Source organism: Balaenoptera borealis, assembly GCF_965194805.1.
Source record: "Balaenoptera borealis genome assembly, contig: HAP1_SCAFFOLD_811, whole genome shotgun sequence".
NCBI classification, from domain to species: Eukaryota; Metazoa; Chordata; class Mammalia; order Artiodactyla; family Balaenopteridae; genus Balaenoptera; species Balaenoptera borealis.
The window spans coordinates 27,499-52,180 of record NW_028123391.1 but is presented as its reverse complement, the minus strand read 5'-3'; the positions used below and the strand labels follow the sequence as shown (position 1 = coordinate 52,180).

Genomic DNA, 24,682 nt, shown 5'->3' with positions numbered 1-24,682 from the left:
CACTATTCTAAGCCATCTTTGCTCTGGACGCTGAAGAGGATTTCCTACTTTCCAAGGCCACCCAGTGTACTACCCACTGCTACCCCCATGAAACAGACGCAGACCTACTGGGGCCAGCGCGCATCTGCCATTGTGATAGTGGCCTTTGGTTCCCTTTGAGAGCAAAAGTGCAAAGACCAGACCGCCCAGCCAGGACAGAGATGGGTCTAAAGACTGGCCCGATTCAGCTGAGGAGGGACAGTGGGGGCAGGGGTGGGGCGAGGGGAGCCGGACTCAAGTCACAGGGTGTGGGGGAAGTGCTTGTCAGCCCACAGTGACCTTCAGGGCTGGAGAGAGGAGGGAAGAGGAAGCACATTTTTGCTGCTCCTTGCTCAAGGCTTCCTGAAGGCGGGGCTCCCTGTTCTTTGTGGCACGTCGAGCTTTCCTCTGGGCACACGGTTCTCACATACCCACACGTGGGCGAGGTTCAAAGCTTGCAGCACCCAAGACGCTGCTAGTAACTCTGTCCCCAGATTCTTCTGGATGCCGAAAATGAGGCCTTGATTCCTATGTTGAGACTCTGGCTTCATAATAACTTCATTTCCCAGACTTGGAACCAAGCTGTCGGAAGAGCTGGCCCCAAACCCCAGCCTGCATGAATGCCTCTAGAGTTTCTGGCTTCAATATCAGGATTCACTTGAAATATAAAACGGCTTTGTTGAATACAGAATTGTCTCTCCTCAACTTCCTTTCCTCTCTCCTCATTTCCTGTTTCCTCTTCTCCTTGTCTCCCTCGCATCTGCTCACTTATCAGAAAACTACAGCACTACTTTCAGGAGTGTCCTTAGGCCCAGCCAGTGGAATGAGCCCCAGGCCTGAGCGTTTTGGGGTGTCCACAGCCAGGTCGCACCTCTCTCCCCAAACCGAGCATGATAACCTTGACCTATTAGGGCAATTCTAATCCTCTTATAAAGGAGCCTTGTCTGTTTGGGTTGTTTGTGACTTTGCCAATCTGGTCCAATTCTCCCGCTCCGAAGAAACGAGAGTAAGAAATATTAACCCTAAGATTGTGGAGGTGTAAGTCACTGGAAACTAGCATCTCTGGTGAAATCAGTATTCTTTTATGGACCCAGTTTCTGACTCTGCTCACTTTCCCTGCCCGCCCTCCCAACCCCTCTCTTCCCCAGATCCAATTAGAGTGGTATTGAGAAGCAGGATAGAGTGGAGATTTTGGATTCAGACAGTCCTGCTCTTAACTCTCAATGTCATCACTTGGGCTACTCAGTTTCCCCATCTGTAAAATGGGGACAATGATAGCTATGCTGGAGGTTTGCTAGGAGGATGAAATGAGACAATGTATATGTAGAGAGAAGAGCATTTTATTCATCAGAATTCCTCTTAGGAAGGTAGAGCTGTGCTTGTTGAGAAAATACTTCGCTAGAAGTAAAAACTGAGATCCTTAGGGCTGGAGGTGGGCGGGACGCTCCCAGCAAGACAAAGGGAGGATTTTGTTTGCAGCTCCAGAGAGGAAGTGGGGGGTGGGGTGGGGGAGGAGGGGCGGAAACCCTGCGCTCCAGAAGCGACCCCTCCCCATGACACCCGCCTCCATCCACCAAAATCTTAAATCAGGTTTACAAATCCATGGAATACTTGAAGTAATGAGGAAAACAGAGAAGGGGCTGAGTCTTGTCTCCAGGGAGCTGTGGGGCAAAACTATGATAGCATTTCAGGATGAGAGAGGTGAAGGCAGAGAACACCTGAGGACAGAAGACTCAGGGACCCTCTTGGGAAGGGACCATCAAGGGCCATGAATCTCAGAACCAGACTTCTCAGGGGTAGGGGGTACCCACTGACAATCTGGTTGAGCAGGCAAGAAATTGTAGCTTAGTGTTATTATTCGCTGGGTCTTCCCTTGCTGACCTGCAGTCTCAGTTTAGACATCACTTCCTTCAGGAAGCCCGCTCTGATTTCCCAAATGTGGGTTACAGTCTTTAACTCTGAGCCCCTTCTGTGTGTTCTCATCATCGGAGTTTTCACCCTGAGTTATAATTGCTTATTTGGATGTCTGGTCTCCTACAACACTATACACTCCATCTGGTTAAAGCTAAATCTTTTACACCACTGTGTTCCCAGACTTGGCATAGCACCTTACACATTGTACGTTCTCAATGTGTGTGCAGTACATGACGGTATAGTAGAAAAAGCAGAGTCTTTGGTATCCTTCAAAAACTAGGTTCAGATCCTGACTCTAATACTTAAAAGCTGTGCAACTCTGGGCATGTTATCTAACCTCTCTGAGCCTCACTCACCTCCTCTGTAAATAGGATGGAAGGTCAGGGTCAGCGTGAGGATGGAATGGGAAGAAATGTAGAAAGTGGTGCCTGGCCACACTGGGTGCTTAGCAGATGCTGGTTCCTTGATTCAGTCTCTGACATTTGGCCCGTCTCTTCCATCCAAACATACCCACCAAGTCAAAGCACTCAACACCTTACAAACTCCTACTCTGTCCCCCTACTTCATACTGTTTCTCTAGGATTTATTAAGCTCTTTCTCTGTACCAGACAATGTTCCAAACTAGGAGTTAGCAAACTATAGCCTGCAGACCACATCTAGCCCAGCACCTGTTTTTGTACTATCCCTAAGCTAAGAAAAGTTTTTACATTTTTAAATGGGGGGAAATTTTTAAAAAGGGATATTTCATGACACATGAAAATTATTTGAAATTCAAATTTCAGTGTCCATAAATAAGGTTTGATTGGCACCCAGCCACACTCTTTTTCCTATTGCCTGTGGCTGCTTTTGCACAAGAGCGGCAGAGCTGAGTAGTTATGACAGAGACCGTACAGCCCACAAAGCCGAAAACATTTACCATCTGGCCCTTTGTAGAAAAAGTTTGCAAACCTGTGTCCTAAGCAGTTTCCACACCGGGTGATTATTAAGCCCTTGTAAGTGTGACATGAAGTCGGTACTATTACTGCTCTTGTTGTGCAGTTGAGGAAGATGAGATGGGGAGAGGTCAAGTGACGCGTCCAAGGTTACACAGCGTGTAATTAGAGTTGGGATCAAACTCCTACTGCCTCTGCAGTGGTCAGGTGACCGGGGACAACTGTAGACAGCCTGTATACCACTCTGAGGACTCTGGCCTTGAAGGTTCTTGATCAGGGGAGTGACAGGATACAGTGAAACCTTAGGCGATCACTCTGGCCAATGAACTGAAGGAGAGGGAGGGATGGGAGAAGTAGCACAGGGTAGGGATTAAGAATTTGAACTCTGGAGCTGAGCCTCCTGGGTTTGACTGCAGCCAGCCACTTATCTGCGTGACCTTGGGCAAGTTACTCAAACTCCTTCTGCCTAATTTCCTCAGCTCTACAATAGGGGGAATAATAGAATCTAGACTCTCCCCTAAGGAGTTGTTGTGAAGATTGGAAACTGTCTTGTTAATCTGCCTTTGAGGCACAGAGCCGCCCCTCTGAGTCGGCTGTTGTTATGCCTATAATTCATCCCAGCAAGAAGCTGCTGTTCCTGCTCTGCTCCAGGCACCATTCCAGACAATCAGGATACAAAGAGGAAGAAAGACAAAATAATCAGACCAGTTTCCTGCCCATGAGGAGCACCCAGTCCACTGAGGGGGACGGGAGAGTAAATCAATACCTGGGAGCAGGGTCACGGTGGGCTGTTAACGGGAGCAGAGGCCAGAAGCACCTCATTCTGGCTCTCCCCTCCAGGGCTCAGGTTCTCACTCCTTCCGGAACACACCCGGCATCCTGCTGGGTTTGCCCGGTCTCTTCTCCCCAGGCTCTCGAGCTCGCCTGAACGGGGAATACTATGAGCCCAGGCAGCTATCCAGCGCCCTGGCACGGGGCTGCGCCTAGAAGACGGTAAAGCACAAATCAGCTCAGGGTACAAGGCCACTGGGAGAACCTGGGCAGAAAAATAACTTGGCCACTTCCACCTGCCAAATCACAAAGCAACAAATTCACAGGAAGAGCGATTGATGCTGAAAAGCCTACCAGGTTCCAACCTGGAAACTTTGTCTCACTGATGTGCCCTGAAGGTACAGTAAGAATCCAGGGTAATTAGGAATGTTATCATATTATGTGCCAGCATCTCTTGCTTGCCCTGGTATTTTTTTTAACAACCATTTATTTGTCTTGTTTTTTTTTTAATAGATTTATTTATTTTTATTTATTTATTTTTGGCTGTGTTGGGTCTTCATTGCTGTGCATGGGCTTTCTCTAGTTGCGGCGAGCGGGGGCTACTCTTCATTGTGGTGCTTCTCTTGTTGCGGAGCACAGGCTCTAGGCACGCGGGCTTCAGTAGTTGTGGCACGCAGGCTCAGTAGTTGCGGCTCGCGGGCTCTAGAGCACAGGCTCAGTAGTTATGGCGCACAAGCTTAGTTGCTCTGCAGCATGTCGGATCTTCCAGGACCAGGGCTTGAACCTGTGTCCCCTGCATTGGCAGGCGGATTCTTCACCACTGCGCCACCAGGGAAGCCCCATTTATTTGTTTTTGATTTGTCATTTGTAAGTGTGTATTTATGTGTATACATATGTAGCTATGCATAGAAAAAAGATTGGAAAGACACAGTAGTGGCTTTCAGTTGGAATGGAGGTGGAACATTTGGAACGTGGAAGGGAAGAGGGGAGGCTGTTTATTTCAGTATCACCTAATTTTTTCCACCAGATCCTCATGCTTGCCCCTCCCCCTTGGGTAGAATACTTCAAGCATATGCGTTTTTTTAAAAGCTCCCCAAATAATTCTGATATATGCCCCTCCCTTCCACCCCACCCTCTGCCTGATTTATAATCATTAATATACACCAAATGTTAAAGTAGTTATATCTGAGTGTTAGGATCATACTTAAACTTTTTTTCACCTTTTTGCTTTGCTGGCGTTATTAAAATTCTACCTCGAACATGTAGACTAGCGTAGTAAAGTGTGTTGGTTCTGAAACCAAACTACCTGAATTTAAACCTAATAGAGGCAGGTCACTGTGCCTCAGTGATGTCATCTGCAAAAGGAGAAAAATAATAGTAGCTACCTAACTGGATTGCTGTGAGAAGTAAATGATTTAATACATATAAAGTTCTTAAGAACTACATATAAAGACAGCACCTGGCACATGTGATGTTCAGTATGAGTTACCCATTATTATTAAGACATAAGGAAAGAATAGCAATACAGTTTTTAATTGTAGAAAATTTAAAAAATAAAACAGTGTAATACTCGAGAGTAGGAAGCACTGGCAGAAATAGATACTTGTGATACTTAGGATAAGTGTGTGTGCAGAGGTCTGTACTCTGGGAACTTGGCCGAGGAGCAGCTAACAGGTATCCATTTATCCAGTTTAATGTTATAAATATTTTTAGGGTCTAAGATATGAGGTTTAGTACTTTGTTTTTATTTGACTGTGACTTTGATACAAAGTATACCTTTAACTAAATTTCATAAATTTCCCAGGTTCTAGGTCAATGGGGGCATCCACCAAATATGTTTATGTTGACCATCTGAGAATCAGGGCAGAAAAGCCAGCCCCTAGAGAGATCATGTAGGTGTGTAGTTTGCAAACCGTGCCCTAGGAAACTCTAGGGCAGTAATTAGAAAAAAAAAAAAAAAATACACACAGACACACACACACACACAATAAAGGGGCCCTGAGACTATATATATGGTATATATATACTATACATATATATATGGGGGGGAGAATCCACGATATTTGCAATGTTTTAAATATTACTGAAGCTGTATGGCAAGCCCAAGCCCTGTTCTCCCCATCTGTGAAATGGGAAAACAATAGATTCTACCTGATTCTGTTTTGAGCCTCATTTTGGAAGGGGAATAAAGAGAGGTGTGAAAGGGCTCTGCAAACTTAAAATGAAACTTTAAAGTGAGGAATGGTAGTTATGATTAGGAGGAGGATTAACGCAGCATAAAAGAAAAGCCACACAGGCTGCTGGCCACAAAGGCTATAGCGGCAACAGGAAGGAGGTGGCTGGGCTTCCCCTTCCGTCTTGTTGGTTCCAGCCCAGAGACTCCACCCTGGCTGGAGAGAGAAGATTGAACCTTGTCGAGAAAGGCACGTCAACCATTCTCTCTTTTGTCAGACATTCAACGGTACTCTCTGCTTCCTATATGCATTTCTGTTTTTTCTCTCCCAACTCATTTTGCTTTGGTGTCTCTGCATCATTACTTACTGGCAAGTTACAAGCAACCTAATAGCTATTATTCATGGATGCCAGGCACTGTTCTAAGACTGCCTGTAATACCTAATTTCTCCTCCAAGTAACTCTAGGAGCCAGAGGTAGTTGTTTGTTTGTTTGTTTGTTTGTTGGGTTTTTTTAGACCACGCCATGCAGCCACGCAGCATGCGGTATCTTCGTTCCCCGACCAAGGATCGAACCCGTGCCCCCTGCTCTGGGAGCACAGAGTCTTAACCACTGGACCGCCAGGGAAGTCCCAGAGAGAGTTTTTTATTATCTCCATTTGACAGAGGAGGAAGCTGAGGCATGGAGAGGTTAAGTGATTTGCAGTCCTTAGCGGTGGATCTAAGATGCAAACTCCAGCAGTCTGGCTACAGGCTATTGATGCTTTTGGTCACTAGACTGGAATTCCTCTCAAACTTGATGATGAACAAGACAATTGTGGGGAACAGATTCCAGGAAGCCCACCATACAGCAGTCCTCTAAGATCTCAAGCTAGTACCCTGTGCAGAGGATTTACTGAGACTGGAAAGTGGGGCCCCTATCTGCCAGCTGAGCTCAGCCTTGAGACCCCTTTTGGGTTCACCAGCCCTGGGGGAGGAAGGAGGGAAGCCCAGGCAGCCTGACCTTACAGCCTGTCCTGCTCATCGTGAACCTAAACTGTCTTGAAAGGAGCACAAATTGGTAAAAGATTTTCAGAAACAAATGTTGAAGCAGGATGTTGGTATTCATGGAGACTCCCCATTCAGAATCAGTTTCCACCCATTGCTTCCGGCAATTGGTGACTATGACCGTAAACACATCAGTATCCAGAAGCAAGCTGCCAAAGACCCTCTGTTTCAGGAGGAACGCCTGGCCCTCACCGCTCAGGGAGGAGCTGAGATCATCTGATGCCAGGTGATGTTTGCTGCTCTGACAGTTCCTGGGATCCATTCCTCCAGGATTTTGGACAGCGTATGCTCTGAAGGTGGCCTTTCCTCCTCAGAACATGATGTAACTCTCTGATCCTAAGCCTCAAATGGTTTGCAGATTTTCTGGGGTGACTATTTCCTGTGTTCTGAGATCCCAGGTGGTGAGAGCATTCTGCCTGAGAACTGTGGACAGCATTTGCATGGAAAGCCGCTCGTATCAGTCAGGAGGTGCTTGGTGGCCCAAAATGATGTACACAAGAAAGGGGAGTTTGTTGGCTTGTGTAACTGAACATCTCTGGAAAGATTTCAGGTGAGGATGGATATAGTGACTCAAACAAGTCACAGAAAAAAACCCAGCTTTCTTTTTATCTCTTTTCTCTGCTTTCCATGATGTCAAGTTCATTCTAAGGCTGGTTCCTATCAAAGGAACAAGAGGACTACTGGAAGCCTCAGGGAGCCAAGCTTGCTTCCTTGTTCATTTCCAGCAGGAACAGCTGTCCCAAATTATTAAATGAAAGTCCTGGGCCTCTGATTGGATCATCTAAGGTCATATGCCCAACACTGAACCAATCACTGTGGCCACGGGCAATAAGCAGACCACGATCTTTTTAAAAATTGTTGCGTGTGTGTGTGTGTGTGTGTGTGCCCACTTGTGCACCCGTGTGCATTTTAGTTGAAGTTCCCTTGCAGGTCCTGCTTCCAGGAGTGGCTGCAAACATGGGAAAAGGGGAGGGATCATCTCTTCAACTTTCCCTTTATACACAGGACTAAACAGACAAGCACAGCATCACTACTGTGGTTAGAGGTTTGCAGTATGGGAAGGGGGAGGAACAAGTGGGGAGTTGGGGGTGTCGCTGAAAAAATACAGACCCTCCCTGAACTGCAGTGCTGTGGAGGCACTTGGTTTGCTTCAACTCAAGAGGAATCAGAAGATCAAAAGTGGTTTAGGAAGGCCAGACCACCAGGGATGGAGGGAGGAGGAAGTTCCATGAGGTGCGGGGCTGTTTGCAGCTGAGTGAAGAGACTGCCCTCCCCCTGCTGGAATCCCCCAAATCCCTCGGGTCAGGAAGGGGGGTAGCCTGAAACCCCAGTGGGTAGGTCTGGGGCTGCCAGATGCTCCAGGCAGGGGGCCAGGGTTCTCACAAAGGCTGTCCTCCAGGGAGAAGCAGCACTGTCCCGCCACCCCCAACCCCGCTGCTTCTCTGCCAGGGCACAGCGGTCCTTGACTTCCTCCTACCAGCGTGCTTGTATTCACGCTCGATACCCTGCAGCTCCTTCTCGATGGGGTCCTTGGAGCTGGCATAGATCATTCTGCTCTTAAGGAGTACAGACTCAGGGGTCCAGAAGATCACTACCAGGTCCTCTTTTCACTCTCCTCGGTCTCCTAGTTTACGTCATAGAGGGTATAGCGGCAGTCCTTCTCCGGTGGTGCCCTGACAAAGCTGGCAAGGGGTCATCGTCAGCCTGGCCCACATCACCTACCAGGATCCCCTGGCCCTCCTCCCAGAGGATCTTTCTGTCCTCACTCAGGCAGAAGAGCACCACCTTCTTGCAGTTCTTCACCTTAGCAGCTTGCACACCTGCATGTCACTGAATCCCTGATGCCACCGTCAGAGACAGCCACGTGGGAGGTCATGTTTCCAGAAGTGAGAAGGACGTGGCAAGGTGAGCCAGAGAAGGTGAGAGCCCCTGCACTGCTGCAGGCATCCAACTCAGACCATGATTGCTTTCAATCAACCTACCCCTGCATCTGGGAAGCAAGCACCACGTCCCACCCCAGTACACTGTTCCTTTGATTTCTGACATGACTTTTTCTGAAGTCATTAAAAATACCAAATATGGTTCATGAGAGCGATAAAGTAAATGGCAACTGCATTCTTCTATTTGCTCAAGTCAGAACCTTGGAATCATTCTTGACTCCTTCATTTCCCTCACCCAGGCCCATTTCCAATCAAATATCAAACCCTATTAGCTCTACTACAAAATATATCTGGAATCTGACCCCTTCTCACTTTATCCACGGTGTCACCCCAGGCTAAGTTATCATCATCTTCCATCAAAATATTGCAATGGGCTCCTACTTGGTTTCCTCTTACTTGCCCCTGCCGCCATCACCTCATCCACAGAGAAGCCAGAGTAATCTTTTTAAAATAGTAAGTTGTATCATGTCACTCCTCAGCTCAAAATCCTCCAGTGGTTCCCATATCACTCCAAAGAAAAGTCAAAAGGCATAACAATTGCCTAGGTGACCCTACATCTTCCAGCTTGTTACCTCTTCAATCTCATCTCCTACTATTCTCCCTTCGCTCACTCTGCTTCAGCCAGACTGGCTTCTTGCTGCATCTTCAAAATAACAGGTATGCCCCTGCCTTAAGGCTTTTGTATGTGCTATTCCCAAAGCCTGCAACATCCCTCTTCCCAGTATCTTCTTAGTTCATTCCCTTTGTTCAAAAGTGATATTATCAGAAAGGTGCTATATGACCACCCTGTGTGAAAACATACCTAGTCTTTCTTTAAGCCACTGACCTTGCTTTATTTTTCATAGCACTTACCATTATCTAAAATATTTAAGCATATGTTTATATGTCATTTTTCTCCCCTCCTAGAATAAAAGTTCTATGATAGCAAGGTTATTCACCACGATAGCCCCAATATCTAGATCAGTGAAGGCATTCAATGAATAGTTATTGAAAATGAGTGAAAGATTTTGAACAAATAAGGCATAAAAGAGGAAACGGCTAACAACAGATGAAAAAATGTTCAACCTTTCCAATAAGCAAAGAAATTGGCCAATTTCTTGTTGGCCAAGATAATATTTTTGCCTATTAAATTGGCAAGAACAATCAAATAATAAATTCACTGCTGTTGATAAAGCAATGGAACTGGTATTTTCATGTATTATTAGCAACCAGCCTCACTGATTTATTTACAAGATATTTATTGGGTACCTACTATATACCAACCATTGTGCAATTTTCCAATATATACTCTAATCCATAATAAGGTTCAAAGTCTATGTATTGGTCAGGATAAACTAGGTTAGCTGTGGTAACAAAGTAACTCTGCAATCCTAGTAGATTACCATAACAAATTTGACATCTTGCTCATTCAACAAACCTACCCCAGATTGGGAGAGAGGTAGTATTTACATGTCACTTCCCTTCACATTTCATTGGCCAAAACTAGTCACACAGCCCTACTCAACAGCAAAAAGGCTAAGAAATGAGGTTTCCCACATGCCCAAAAGGAGAAGAGAAACAGATATTGGTAAATATTATTAATATCTACCATAACCTTTGATCAAGAAATCTTACCACCTGACTGGAATAATCTAAAACAGTTAAAGAGCCACATTAAGAAAAAATGTTCATTGATGTCTTATTATTTTGATAGATTGAAAGAATCTTAAATGTTGAATACTGAGGAAATAGATAATGGAACTATGGTTCATCCATATAATCAATTATTATGCAGTCATAAAAATGATAGTTAATGAAGAATATATATATATAATTATTATAAAATAGTAAGTAAAAATTAGGAAGTAAGTGAAATGGATAATGTGATTATACCACCATAAAAATATACTGAATAAAAAATATTCTAAACAAATACATTAAAATGTATTCATTTAACAAATACTCGTTCTACAAATACCTCCTAGATGTTAGGCTCTATATATTCAGAGATTAAACATATGTACTGTTTGACCTGGAGATGCTACAGTCTTATAAGAAAATTTAGGGTGGACTAAAAGAAACCCCTGTCTAAAATCAGAACAGTTATTCTAATAATTTTATGGTTACACCCAAGGATGAACTTTTATTCCATTTTGACTTGACATTTTACACACACACACACACACACACGCACACACAAAATGAAATATTACTCAGACATAAAAAATCTTGCCATTTGCAATAACATGGATGTAACTAGAGGGTATTACGCTAAGTGAAATAAGGCAGCCAGAAAAAGACAAATAACATATGGTCTCACTTATAAGTGGAATCTAAAAAACAAAACAAAACAAAAACAGACTCATAGATACAGAGAAAAAATTGGTGGTTGCCAGAGGGAAGGGGTGAGAGCTAAATAGGTAAAGGGGATTAACAGGTACAAACCTCCAGTTATAAAATAAATAAGCCTTGAGAATGTAATATACACCATAAGGAATATGGTCAATAATATTGTAACAGCTTTGTATGGGGTTACTAGACTTCGTATGGTTACTAGACTTATCATGGAGAGCATTTCACAATGTATGCAAATATCTAATCACCAAGTAGTACACCTGAAACTAACATAATATTGTAGGTCAACTATATCTCAATATAAATAAATAATAAGGTACAAATTAAGAGAAGGTAATCCATAAGAAAATATGTATTTTAACATTCAGGTACAACTACACTGGAAGTCAAAAACATCTCCATGAATTCCAAAAAACATTCACTATGAGATGGTACCACCCCACTGAAAACCACTGACCTTCACCGTCTGGTCTCTGACCTCAACACCAACTATCATGCACTTCACTCACTCTGCTCCAGCCATGCTTGTTCTCCCTACTGTTTCCAGACCGTGCAAGCCATGTTCCCATCTGGGGTCTTTGCCATTGCACTCTTTCTTCGTGGAGTGCTCACTCCCTCACTCCTTCAGGTCTTTGCTCAAGGGTCTCTCTCTCAGTGGAGACCATCCCTGACCACCCTCTTTCAAATACCAACCTCTCTCCCCACACAGCACTCCTGTCCACCCCCTCCCCGCCACTTAGTTTTCTCCATACCACTTATCATCTGACATACTAGGTATTTTCCTTATATGATATTGTCTGTGTCTTCTCCATGAAGTCAGAGGTTTTTACTCTACTATATTCCCATTATATAAATGGGTATCTGAAACATCGTGGGTGTTTAATAAATATTTGCTGAATGCCTGAAAACAATGAATGAGGGGTATACACTGAGCAATTGAATGGATTGCTACAGACTCTTAGCAATCACGGCACTGTTCCTGAATGAATCATTGCCTCCATGCCCCTGTACCTCACTCCTCCCCCAAACTTCTCTCCCACATGCTTTCCACTAGATACTTTCTCCATCCATCAGTTTAATGCTTGATCTGGCTTCCTTCAACCTTGGCATCACGTCTGGATTACGGATTTGTCTCACTCCTGGGTATGATCATATTGTGACAGCTTCCTGGCAACGCCCATCTTGTCCTCCTTTCACCTTCTGTCCTGTCTCCCTCCCCTCCACCTTCCCAAACACTCCATAGCTCTGTCCACAAATGTACTTCCCCTAATATGCCCATCCTTCCAGAGTAGGTTCAAATGCCTCCTTCTTCCTCAAGGAAGTTCCACCTTCCTTCCAACTTCCACCATTCAGAAGTTAGATTCATGCTCCAGAGATCTCATCATTATTTGTAACCCTTCTGCCCCCATTACAGCCTGTGCTGTGTAAAATCCTGGATTCACCTTATCCTTCCTGCCAGAGTTTAAATTAAGGGCAGGGAGTAAGTCTTACTTGCCTCTTGCTTCTCCCATGGAACATGGAAGACGGTCAATGAATATTCAGTGAGATAATTTATGTCAAGCCCTTATTACAGTTCCTGGCACAGGATGAATGTTCAGTCAATGCTGGCTGCTAATACTAGTTTGTACATGAGGAAGGCAGAGTTTGGTCCCACCCAGAGGAGAGGTACAATATTTGAGGTCCGCTAGGTGGGTTTTGAGAGGCTGTGATATGTCTGGGTCCTTATTTCTCACTCCTTGTGCCTCTTCACACCTGTAGCAGGTACCCCAGCTTCCCTGGGCCACCCGAGTTTCCCGGCAGCTGTGGACAGCTCCTGGACCAGCTGACAGCTTCCCATCTCAAGTGCCTACGGATGTCTTCTTCTATGCCTGTCAACAGGAGCTTGCTAGGCTATTTGTAAACACAACCCATAGGTTGGGGAGAGGGTGCTTGATGCTCCTGGGGCCAACCATCAACCAACACAGATGGGGGTTGTTGGGGAGATGCCCCAGCCTCCTTGACTTCCAGAGGGACAGTTCTGAAGCATGTTCCACCTTGTTTCTCAGAAGGTCCCCACTGGGATTAAGTTGCCCCTGACAGTAACCTACTTTTGGGTTTTCTCTCTTCTCTGACCTACCTCCCCTACTTCCTTCAGTGTGCCTTCTGGATCACTCCCCCCAAAGCTACATATGCACTCAAGTCCTGCTATGGGGGAAACCACCACCACTCAACATTTCTGAAGGAATGGCTGCCCAACCCCTTAGTCTGACAAAGCCGGAAACGCCTCGCATCCTGACACTCCTTCCCTGTGGTCTATCAGCACCAGCTCCCTGGCGCCAGACACATCAGTGGGCGGGGGGTGGGGGCAAGGAATCCTTGGGTTATCTGCAGAGATGAAAAGTGGAGGCAGGAGGTACATGTCGAGTTTACGCTAGGTTTGACTCTACCCTTATAGAAATTGCCCCCAGGAAATGGTTGCAGTGACCTACCATTAAAAAAATAAAATTAAAAAAACCCACAAAAAAAACATCTTACTCTCACTCTCAGATGTGATCAAGCACTTAGACCTCTGTAAGGACACATCTGTACCTTATGGAGACCCTCATGCTATGAAGATACAAAGGACTCCCTGGTTTGTGGCTCAGTTTTCTTGGTGTTGTATGTGTTTGTCAAAGAGGCGGTCATGTGTTCACCAAAGCCCGGTCCTTCTCACTGAGCCCATGGCTAGATTATATCCCTCAGCCACCTCTGTGTTAGATGTGGACGTGACTGAGCTATGTCCAGTGGAATGTGAACAGAAGTGATGAGTGTCACTTCCAGGACTGGCCATTAAAACCCTCCCATCCGGGCTTCCCTGGTGGCGCAGTGGTTAAGAATCTGCCTGCCAATGCAGGGGACACGGGTTCGAGCCCTGGTCTGGGAAGATCCCACATGCCGCGGAGCAACTAGGCCCGTGAGCCACAACTACTGAGCCTGCGCGTCTGGAGCCTGTGCTCCGCAAGAAGAGAGGCCGCGATAACGAGAGGCCCGCACACCGCGATGAAGAGTGGCCCCCGCTTGCCACAACAAGAGAAAGCCCTCACACAGAAATGAAGACCCAACACAGCCAAAAATAAATAAATTAATTAATTAATTAAAAAAAAAAAAACCCTCCCATCCTCTGTGTCTTTACTGATCTACTGACTGGAAGCAAAGGACTGTGTGCCCCCAGGGCATGGCAGGACTCCAAGTGGCAGTAGCCTGAGAGCCTGAAGCACCATGTAGAGGGTGCCTACACCGGCTTGACTGTGAGAAGAAATAACTTTCATTGGATTAAGCTACTGAAATTCCAGTGTTTGTTATAGCATCTAGTTACGCCAACCAATGCACAATTGGCAACTAGAAGTGGCATACTGCCATAACAAAAACCTAAAATAATATGGCACTGGCTTAGCAGTTCAGTGGTAATTGGTGAGGAAAGTGACATAAAATGCTGGAAAGAAGGAGACTTGTTTTTATAAAGTGGCAAAACATCTGGTAAAACTGTTGTCTTCAGTGGCAGACAGCATGCCTACTGAGCCTTTAGTTTCAGGGGAGGCGGTTAGGAAGAGTCAGAGTAATAGGGTGTGTCGACCCTTCCCAGGGCGGGGACTAGGGTGAGGTGAGTGAGGCACCTAGGGCCCAAGATTAAGGAGGCAGCTACTTGCACGACTCTGCTCTTAGCAAGGAATTACAGGAAAGAGGTGAGTTCAGGAAATATTGGCTGGTTTTCAAAAGAAGTAAAAGAGGCTTGAGAATCCAGAAACACAGGATCGCAAGGTTTATAAAAGCCTACTACTACTTCTGGATCCCACATGGTAAGATTATTTGAGAGGCAAAGGCCCTTTCTGATTCAGACCTACTAACAAAGATCTGAGTAAGAATGTGATTTTCCCATTTGCCTATTATTTCAGATGCTCTCAAGACAGGCACTCAAGAGAGAGGCATGCATGAGAAAGCAAATAAACAGACGAAACTTGAAAATTAGGTATAGGAGAAAACTTTGGGTATGAACCTCCGCTCATGGAATTGTTGAGAAGCAAAGATTAGAGCTTTCTAAGTTTTTAGGGAATTATATTGCCAAAGAAAAAATGAGCTTAGATTTAAAGCCCTTTGACAGTTAGAACCTGGAACCAAACCTTGAGTCTCCAAACTTGCTCAAGGAGGAAGTGGGCTTCAAAAGCTGTGCAGCCCTCTAAGAGGATGCGCTCCCCAGTGCCCCACAGGCTCCTAGGTGGCCGCGGAGGATAACAGTTAAGGAAGAGCCTTCCAGAGCGCAGAGGCGGACCACAGAGAGCAAAGGACAGGAAACTCTTCCTGGAGGGACAAATCAGGGCGCAATAAGAAGGGTGCAGCCAAGGAACTTACTCCTACTCCTAGGACAGGGTCATCACATAATGTCGTCATATCAGGACTCCACCATCGCCAGGTATGTGTGCTGCGTGTCTCCATTCTTCCCTTTCCAAATGGGCATGTGAATCACTTTATCCCATCCTTGCCCAACACCTTATATTGGGTATGAATGGAGTAGAGATGGCAGCTTGTCCTTTCAATTCAGAGGTCAGTGGACAATGAGGTGAACACCCCAATCTTGATGGAAAAAGCCACATATCGCCCAGAAATCCTGGATTTTTAGCTGAATGTGATAACTGTAAAGGACATTGGGTTGTCTCCTTTGGGGAGGGGATGAGTGTTTCATCTGTGTGGGAAGAAGGGTTAGGTGAGTGACGTTATTTGGTAGTCAAAGGGCAAACTGTAGCAGATAAACAGTTCACCAAAACTATTTCCTGTTTTACCTGGAAACACAGCCAGACCATATTTCTTAAACACTTGCAGTTAGATGAGGCCATGTGTCTGAATTCTGCCAAATGTCATAGCAGAAGATGTGCACTGCTTTCCAGTCTCACCAACGGAAAATGAAAAATCCTCCTTTTTTTGTTTTCCAGTTGCTGGCTGGAAGAGAAGGACTTTGGGGCTCTTAGGGTATCAGAAAGCTACAAGATGAAAGGAGTTTGGGTCCCTGAACCTCCTACCAAACACCTGCAGAGGAGTTTCATGGGATGAGAAATAACCTTCTTTTGGATTAAGCAAGTAAAATGTTAGGGTTTCTTTGTTACAGAAACTATCATTGTCCTCATACAACTTATCTTATAGATTTGTTATCAGGATTGAGTGAGTTAATATGAAAAATGGTGCCTGGTGCCAAACATATGAAAAAGCGTGCTATATAAGTCTTGGCTACTCTCATTCACTTGAGAACAGGCAAAAATTTGTCATAGACTATGGCTTGGCAAAGAGCAGCTGCAGCAATGGAAAGCAACATAATTCAGCATAGTATTCCAGCTTTAATTGGAAAGTCTTGGAGTCTATAAGAGCCAGACCCTAATCTGGGGGCACATTCGGGTATTTATAATACCTAGTCTAATCCATCTCCTGAGCCAACCCTAATTTCCACTCCTGTAGTGCCACGTAAGTTTGAAAGCCAAAAAACTATTTACTTTAGAATCCCTCAAACAAACCCAGGACAATGTGTGTTATGCAAATATCCAGGTAAGTTAAAGCACTTAACTTCATAGAACTAAAAGAAAGGTGAACACTTTCGATACTGCCTGCCACTGTAGCAGAAAATGGAAATCCATTTCTACCCGTAGCCGCCGAACTTGCTGAGTTTGGTCCCTTACCAATCTAAGAAAAAAGGTAAGGCATGCCGTAATTTCTTTGAACACATTCTAAAAGGAAAGTCAATTACTGACACATTTTGCTTACATTCTGAAACAAGTTTTTAAGGTAAAACTTGCTATTTCATATCAGAATTTGTAGCTTTGTGATATTTTGAGAAGTTTCATTTCATTCAGTTTGACAGATACTCACTTATTAAGGGCCTAGTATGTGCATGGCTGTTCTTATGCATTTCTGCAAAATGCCGTGATAATTACAGAATATATTGTTTTTAATATACAATATGCTTACAAGTGCTATAAGGAATGTTGTACCATGTGAATAAGCAGAAAGGGAACCATTACAGAAGGAAGAAACTACTGACATAAGAAACAAGAACAATGTTGAAGTCCTGTGGTCTTATCAACCAATGACAGCTATTTGTGGATCTAAAATTATTTGAATAATCAGACCCCAAGGTATTGACTTAAAGACTCCAGTTCTATGAAAGGACAAGATTATTGTCAGCATTCAAGGCCTTCTGTAGGTCTTTGGACAACCTCTCCCAATTCACCCAGCCATCAGCTCTGATCTGGTTTATTTACTGCCCTTTCCAGTTAGGATTTCAATGTCAGAGATGAGCACCACTTCAAAACATCATGACCCCTCGACTTCCTACCACACTCCCCTTCCCAATTCAAGTAACAGTCAAAGTCATTCATTGTCCTCTTCCCCTGTTTAGGTTTCAGAAATATAAATGACCTAGACCTTTGCAACATAATTGAATGACAAAAGATTACTAGCCTTACTAAAGAATTCCTACTAATCAATAAGAAAATGAAAATATTCCTAAAATATGTAAAAGACACAAACAGCAAATTCACAAAACAACACAATTAGTGAATAAACATTTGAAAAAAATTGACTTTACTGGTAATCATACTAATATAAGCTAAAATAACAGATATGATCTTTCTCCTCTCAAAAAGAAAAAATTTAGAAGAGGAAAATATATAGTACTATGAGGGAGTTCAGAAATGGGCACTTTTATAGATTGCGGAAGAAATATAAATTAGCACAAAATTTTTAGAGGTCAATGTGGCTATATAAAGCAAATGAATTTAAATAGCATATGTCTATGACATAACTTTTCTTCACCTAAGAATTTTTTTCTAGGAAACGGTCATGGCTATGAGAAAACTTTAGTTAGAAAGAGGATTATTGCAGAGTTGTTTATCTTTGTTAAAAGTTGGAAATCTAGGTACACCTCAGAGACATTGCAGGTTCGGTTCCAGACCACCACAGTAAAGCAAATATCGCAATAAAGTGAGTCACATGAATTTTTTGGTTTCTCAGTGCATATAAAAGTTATGTTTATACTATATTGTAGTCTATTATGTATACAACAGCACTGTCTTAAAAAAATGTACATACCTTAATTGAAAAATACCTTATTGCTAAAAAATTCTAACCATCATCTGAGCCTTTAGCGAGTAAAGCGAGCCTTTACTATTGCAATCTTCTTGCAATAGTAATATCAAAGATCACTGATCACAGATCACCATAACAAATACAATAATGAAAAAGTTTGAAATACTGTGAGAATTACCAAAATGTGACACAGAGACATGAGCAAATGACATTGATAATGACATGGAAAAATGACATTGATAAACTTGTTTGATGCAGGGTTGCCAAAAACTTTTAATTTGTAAAAATAAAAAAAGAAGTATCTGTGAAGCTCAATAAAGCAAAGCACAATAAAACAAGGTATCCCTCTAAATTAAATGTCCAACAAGGTCAAATAAATAAATGAAGCTATGTCATTTTACAGACTACCATGCAACCACTCAGAATAATGTTGTAGTAGAATATGCAGTGACCAGAAAGATGTTCATGGTACATTACTAAGAGAGGGAGAAAGCAGAGTAAAAAGAGATGCACATAAGTATCTGATTTGTATGTGTGATTGTGTGTGTGTTTCTAGCTGTATCTTAATAATTTTCATACCCATATTTAGAAGGATGTTCCCCAAAAGTTAAGTGGTTATCCTTGGGTGTTAAGATAGGCTCATTGATATTACCTTATTTAATTCTCACTACAACCCTATGAGTCAGGTTCTATGTTCTCCTCTTTTGCTGTTAAGGAAACCAAAGAGAGGTTTAGAAACTTCCCCAAGATCACACAGCGTGTAAGAGGCAGAGCTAAGCTCAGATTGTTTGACCCTAAAACCTGCATTATTGTTGTATGAAGGAAGATGCAGTGAGTTATCTGTGATACTAAACTTATTCAATATAAATAATAAGTACTATACTATTTGAGATCAGCTCCTTCCTGCCTTTTTGAGATTAAAATAACCATTATTTAATGAAAAGATAGAGATTATAAATAGTAACTTTCATTTTTTAATATCTTTAGTTAGGACAATTAAAAGTTGATAACCTGATGTCAATTCTTTCCCTTCTATTTTTAATTGCACTGGTACTGAAATTCAAAAGTTAGGGAGCCATGGATGAGTACAGGGGGTCAGTATCTGTGAACCTCATGAAACTAAATGTAAAATGATGGTTATATAGCTACATGCATTTTTCTGGGGAGAGTCTCCATAGCTTCCTGGCTGATTCTCAGATGCACCCAGATTGAAGAGATTAAGAGCCTCTATTTGATTTTTTCACCTTTCATAATCTAACACACACTTCCACCAGGCCATGGCATCTCATCCCCTCTCCCTTTTCTGAGACCATCCTTCATGAATTATCTTCTCTCTCTCCTCTCTCTCCCCTTTATACCTTCCATCTCTTTCTTTCTTCTGGTGCCTTCTCATTATCCTACAACTATTCTCTAGTCTCCCTAATTCTTAAAAAAATCTCCCTGAGATCCTACCTCTCCCTTAAACTATCCTCCATCTCTTCATACAATAAGAACATACTGAGTATCTACGCAGTATTCAACCCCTGGAAACATAATTATGAACAAGACAGACAAGGTCTCTGTCCTTATAGAAAATCATCTTTAGACGAAGATATGAAAGAATTACCTTATCAGTTAAGAATATTTTGAGCTACAAGAATAGGAAACCCCACTAGGTATGGCTTAAACTCTTCTCACATGACAGGAAGTCCAAAGATAGGCAGTTGTTGGCATCAGTTGCCACCAAGGACCCAAGCTCTTTCTATTTTTCTGCTCTGGCATCTTTAGCATGTTGACTTTTGAATACCGTGCTTGTCACTCATAGTCACGAGGCCACAGCAGCTCCAGGATTCCACTTTCAAGGCAGAAAGAAGAAGGAAACAATAGAACAACAGTGTCTATCTCTCTTGTGAGAAAAGCAAACGCCTTCCCCCAAACATACCAGACTTCCTTCTGTTTCATTGCTAGGAGGGAGACAGGAAAATAGGCCTCTGACATTCCTGCATCTGCCTGGAAGCAGCAAGTAAGAAAGAGGCTGAGAGTGGCTGTGGGATAGCCCAGAATGGTGTCATCCAAAATGCAAAATAGAATAAATAAATACAACAACTTAAAAAACAACAAGGGCATGACGCCCCACTCCTTAAGTGTGGGCTGTGCATGCTGACTTCCTTCCATTCCTATCAAAATGAGGGGAAACGAGTAATTTTACAGATAACCTGACAAGCACTACCTCAGGCAGGTGATCAAAGTCAATATCAACATTCATAAACCAAACCAGATCATGTCATAATGTGATGAAAATAACACTTACCTCCATGGTCTTTCTCCCCAAAATCCAGAACCCCAGAATGATCATGAGAAAAACACCAGACAAATCTCAATTGAGGAACATTCTACATAATACCTGATGTGTGCTCCTCAAAACTGTCAAGGTAAAAAAACAGAACAAAAAAAAAAACAGCTGTCAAGGTCATCAAAAACATTATCACAGCCAAGAAGAGAACTAAATGTACTGTGGTATCCTAGATTGAATCCTGGAACAGAAAAAGGACATTAGGTCAAGATGTATCAATACTGGTCCATTTATCATGACAAATGTTCTACACGAAAGATGTTAATAATACGGGAAATTGGGGACAGGAGCAGGAGTAAGGGGAACTCTTTGTACTATCTTTGGAATTTTTCTGTAAATCTAAAACTATCCTAAAAAATAAAGTTTTCTTTTAAAGTAATAAAGGCTATAAGTAAATAAAATAGGGTAATGGGAGAGAGGAGGGTAGGAGGGCGACTTTAGAAGGATGGTCTGACAAAATCTCTAAGGAGGTAACATTTATGCCAAGACCCGAATGCTTCAGATAAGCTGGCTATGTGAAGATTGGGGCGAAGAGCATTTCAGGCAGAGGGAATGGCAAATTGAAAGCCTGAAGAAGTTTAAGGAAGAAAGAAGACCCAAAGTAAGTGAAAGGGAAAGGTCAGGTGATGAAGTTGGGTGGGCAGACAAGATTGATGGAGTCTGCAACCTCCTCAGGTCGAGTTTTGCAATCGACAGCATACAAATATTAAATAATAATAATAACTGTATTGGTCTCCTATTGCAGCCATAACAAATTACCATATAAGTCAAATTAGTGGTTTAAAACAACCCAGATTTATCCTCTTGCAGTACTGTAGGTCAGAAATCAGACACGAGTCTCACTGGGCTAAAATCAAGGTGTAATGGGGCTCTGTTCCCTCTGGAGGCTCCAGGGAAGAATCTCTTGCCTGTCCTTTTCCAGTGTCTAGAGGTCGCCTGCATTCCCTGGCTCATGGCCCCTTTCTCCACCTTCAAAGCCAGTGATCCCAGCATTCCAACCTCTGTTTCCATCATCACATCTGCCTCTGCCTCTGCCTCCCTCTTTCACTTATATGAACCCTTATGATAACATTGAGCCAAACTGGATAACCCAGGAAAATCTCCTCATTGTAAGACCTTAATCACACCTGCAAAGTCCCTTTTGCCATGTAGTGCTCACATGTTGCAAGAATTCAGATGGCCATATGATCATCTCAATAGATGTAGAAAAAGCTTTTGAAAAAATTCAACACCCATTTATGATAAAAACCCTCCAGAAAGTAGGCATAGAGGGAACTTACCTCAACATAATAAAGGCCATATATGACAAACCCACAACCAACATCGTTCTCAATGGTGAAAAACTGAAAGCATTTCCACTAAGATCAGAAACAAGACAAGGTTGCCCACTCTCACCACTATTATTCAACATAGTTTTGGAAGTGTTAGCCACAGCAATCAGAGAAGAAAAAGAAATAAAAGGAATCCAAATCAGAAAAGAAGAAGTAAAGCTGTCACTGTTTGCAGATGACATGATACCATACATAGAGAATCCTAAAGATTCTACCAGAAAACTACTAGAGCTAATCAATGAATTTGGTAAAGTAGCAGGATACAAAATTAATGCACAGAAATCTCTTGCATTCCTATACACTAAGGATGAAAAATCTGAAAGAGATATTAAGGAAACACTCCCATTTACCACTGCACCAAAAAGAATAAAATACCTAGGAATAAACCTACCTAAGGAGACAAAAGACCTGTATGCAGAAAGCTATAAGACACTGATGAAAGAAATTAAAGATGATACAAACAGATGGAGAGATATACTATGTTCTTGGATTGGAAGAATCAACATTGTGAAAATGACTATACTACCCAAAGCAATCTACAGATTCAGTGCAATCCCTATCAAACTGCCAATGGCATTTTTCACAGAACTAGAACAAAAATTTTCACAATTTGTATAGAAACACAAAAGACCCCAAATAACCAAAGCAATCTTGAGAAAGAAAAACGGAGCTGGAGGAATCAGGCTCCCTGACTTCAGACTATATTACAAAGCTATAGTAATCAAGACAGGATGGTAGTGGCACAAAAACAGAAATATAGATCAATAGAATAGGATAGAAAGCCCAGGGATAAACCCACGCACATATGGTCACCTTATTTTTGATAAAGGAGGCAAGAATATACAATGGAGACAAGACAGCCTCTTCAATAAGTGGTGCTGGGAAAACTGGACAGCTACATGTAAAAGAATGAAATTAGAACACTCCCTAACACCGTACACAAAAATAAACTCAAAATGGATTAGAGATCTAAAGTTAAAGTTTTATAGGACAGACGCTATCAAACTCTTAGAGGAAAACATAGGCAGAACACTCTATGACATAAATCACAGCAAGATCCTTTTTGACCCACCTCCTAGAGAAATGGAAATAAAAACAGTAATAAACAAATGGGACCTAATGAAACTTAAAAGCTTTTGCACAGCAAAGGAAACCATAAAAAAGATGAAAAGACAACCCTCACAATGGGAGAAAATATTTGCAAATAAAGCAACTGACAAAGGATTAATCTCCAAAATTTACAAGCAGCTCATGCAGCTCAATGTCAAAAAAACAAACAACCCAATCCAAAAATGGGCAGAAGACCTAAATAGACATTTCTCCAAAGAAGATATACAGATTGCCAACAGACACATGAAAGAATGCTCAACATCACTAATCATTAGAGAAATGCAAATCAAAACTACAATGAGGTATCACCTCACACCAGTCAGAATGGCCATCATCAAAAAATCTACAAACAATAAATGCTGGAGAGGGTGTGGAGAAAAGGGAACCCTCTTGCACTGTTGGTGGGAATGTAAATTGATAGAGCCACTATGGAGAACAGTATGACGGTTCCTTAAAAAACTAAAAATAGAATTACCATATGACCCAGCAATCCCACTACTGGGCATATACCCTGAGAAAACCATAATTCAAAAAGAGTCATGTACCACAATGTTCACTGCAGCTCTATTTACAATAGCCAGGACATGGAAGCACCCTAAGTGTCCATCAACAGATGAATGGATAAAGAAGATGTGGCATATATATACAATGGAATATTCCTCAGCCATAAAAAGAAACGAAACTGAGTTATTTGTAGTGAGGTGGATGGACCTAGAGTCTGTCATACAAAGTGAAGTAAGTCAGAAAGAGAAAAACAAATACCATATGCTAACACATATATATGGAATCTAAAAAAAAAAAGATGGTTCTGAAGAACCTAGGGGGAGGACAGTAATAAAGACTCAGATGTAGAGAATGGACTTGAGGACACGGGGAGGGGGAAGGGTAAGCTGGGACGAAGTGAGGGAGTGGCATGGACTTACATATACTACCAAATGTAAAACAGATAGCTAGGGGGAAGCAGCTGCAGAGCACAGGGAGATCAGCTCGGTGCTTTGTGACCTCCTAGAGGGGTGGGATAGGGAGGGTGAGAGGGAGATGCAAGAGGGAGGAGATATGGGGATATATGTATATGTATAGCTGATTCACTTTGTTATAAAGCAGAAACTAATACACCATTGTAAAGCAATTATACTCCAATAAAGATGTGAAATAAATAAATAAATAAATACCTTAAAAAAAAGAATTCAGATGGAACGTATTTGGGGGGCCATTGCTGAACCCATAATAATAACAACAACAACAACACAATTCAACCCATAACATTGCTTTTATGGAGATTATCGCTTAGGAAGGAGCTGTATGGTAAATGTATCATCATACAATTAAGTATGAAAATACCATTTGTGGTAAATGTTCTAATGGTAACAAGAAGAATAAGAAATTCTAGGGCTTCCCTGGTGGTGCAGTCGTTAAGAATCCGCCTGCCAATGCAGGGGACACAGGTTCAAGCCCTGGTCTGGGAAGATCCCACATGCTGCGGAGCAACTAAGCCCGTGTGCCACAACTACTGAGCCTGCGCTCTAGAGCCTGCAAGCCACAACTACTGAGCCCACGTGCCACAACTACTGAAGCTGGCGTGCCTAGAGCCTGTGCTCCACAGCAAGAGAAGCCACCACACTGAGAAGCCCGCGCACCACAACGAAGAGCAGCCCCCGCTCGCCGCAACTAGAGAAAGCCCGTGCGCAGCAAGGAA

General features: G+C 42.8%; 1 long non-coding RNA gene across 1 annotated transcript; it reads left to right on the top strand.

Annotated features, from left to right (window-relative positions):
• The first annotated feature begins 275 nt into the window (after positions 1-275).
• LOC309621671 lies at positions 276-18,271 on the top strand. The gene is made up of 3 exons (XR_014240142.1): positions 276-4,033; positions 6,325-7,403; positions 8,624-18,271. It is a non-coding gene; the product is annotated as an uncharacterized lncRNA (long non-coding RNA).
• The last annotated feature ends 6,411 nt before the right edge of the window (positions 18,272-24,682 follow it).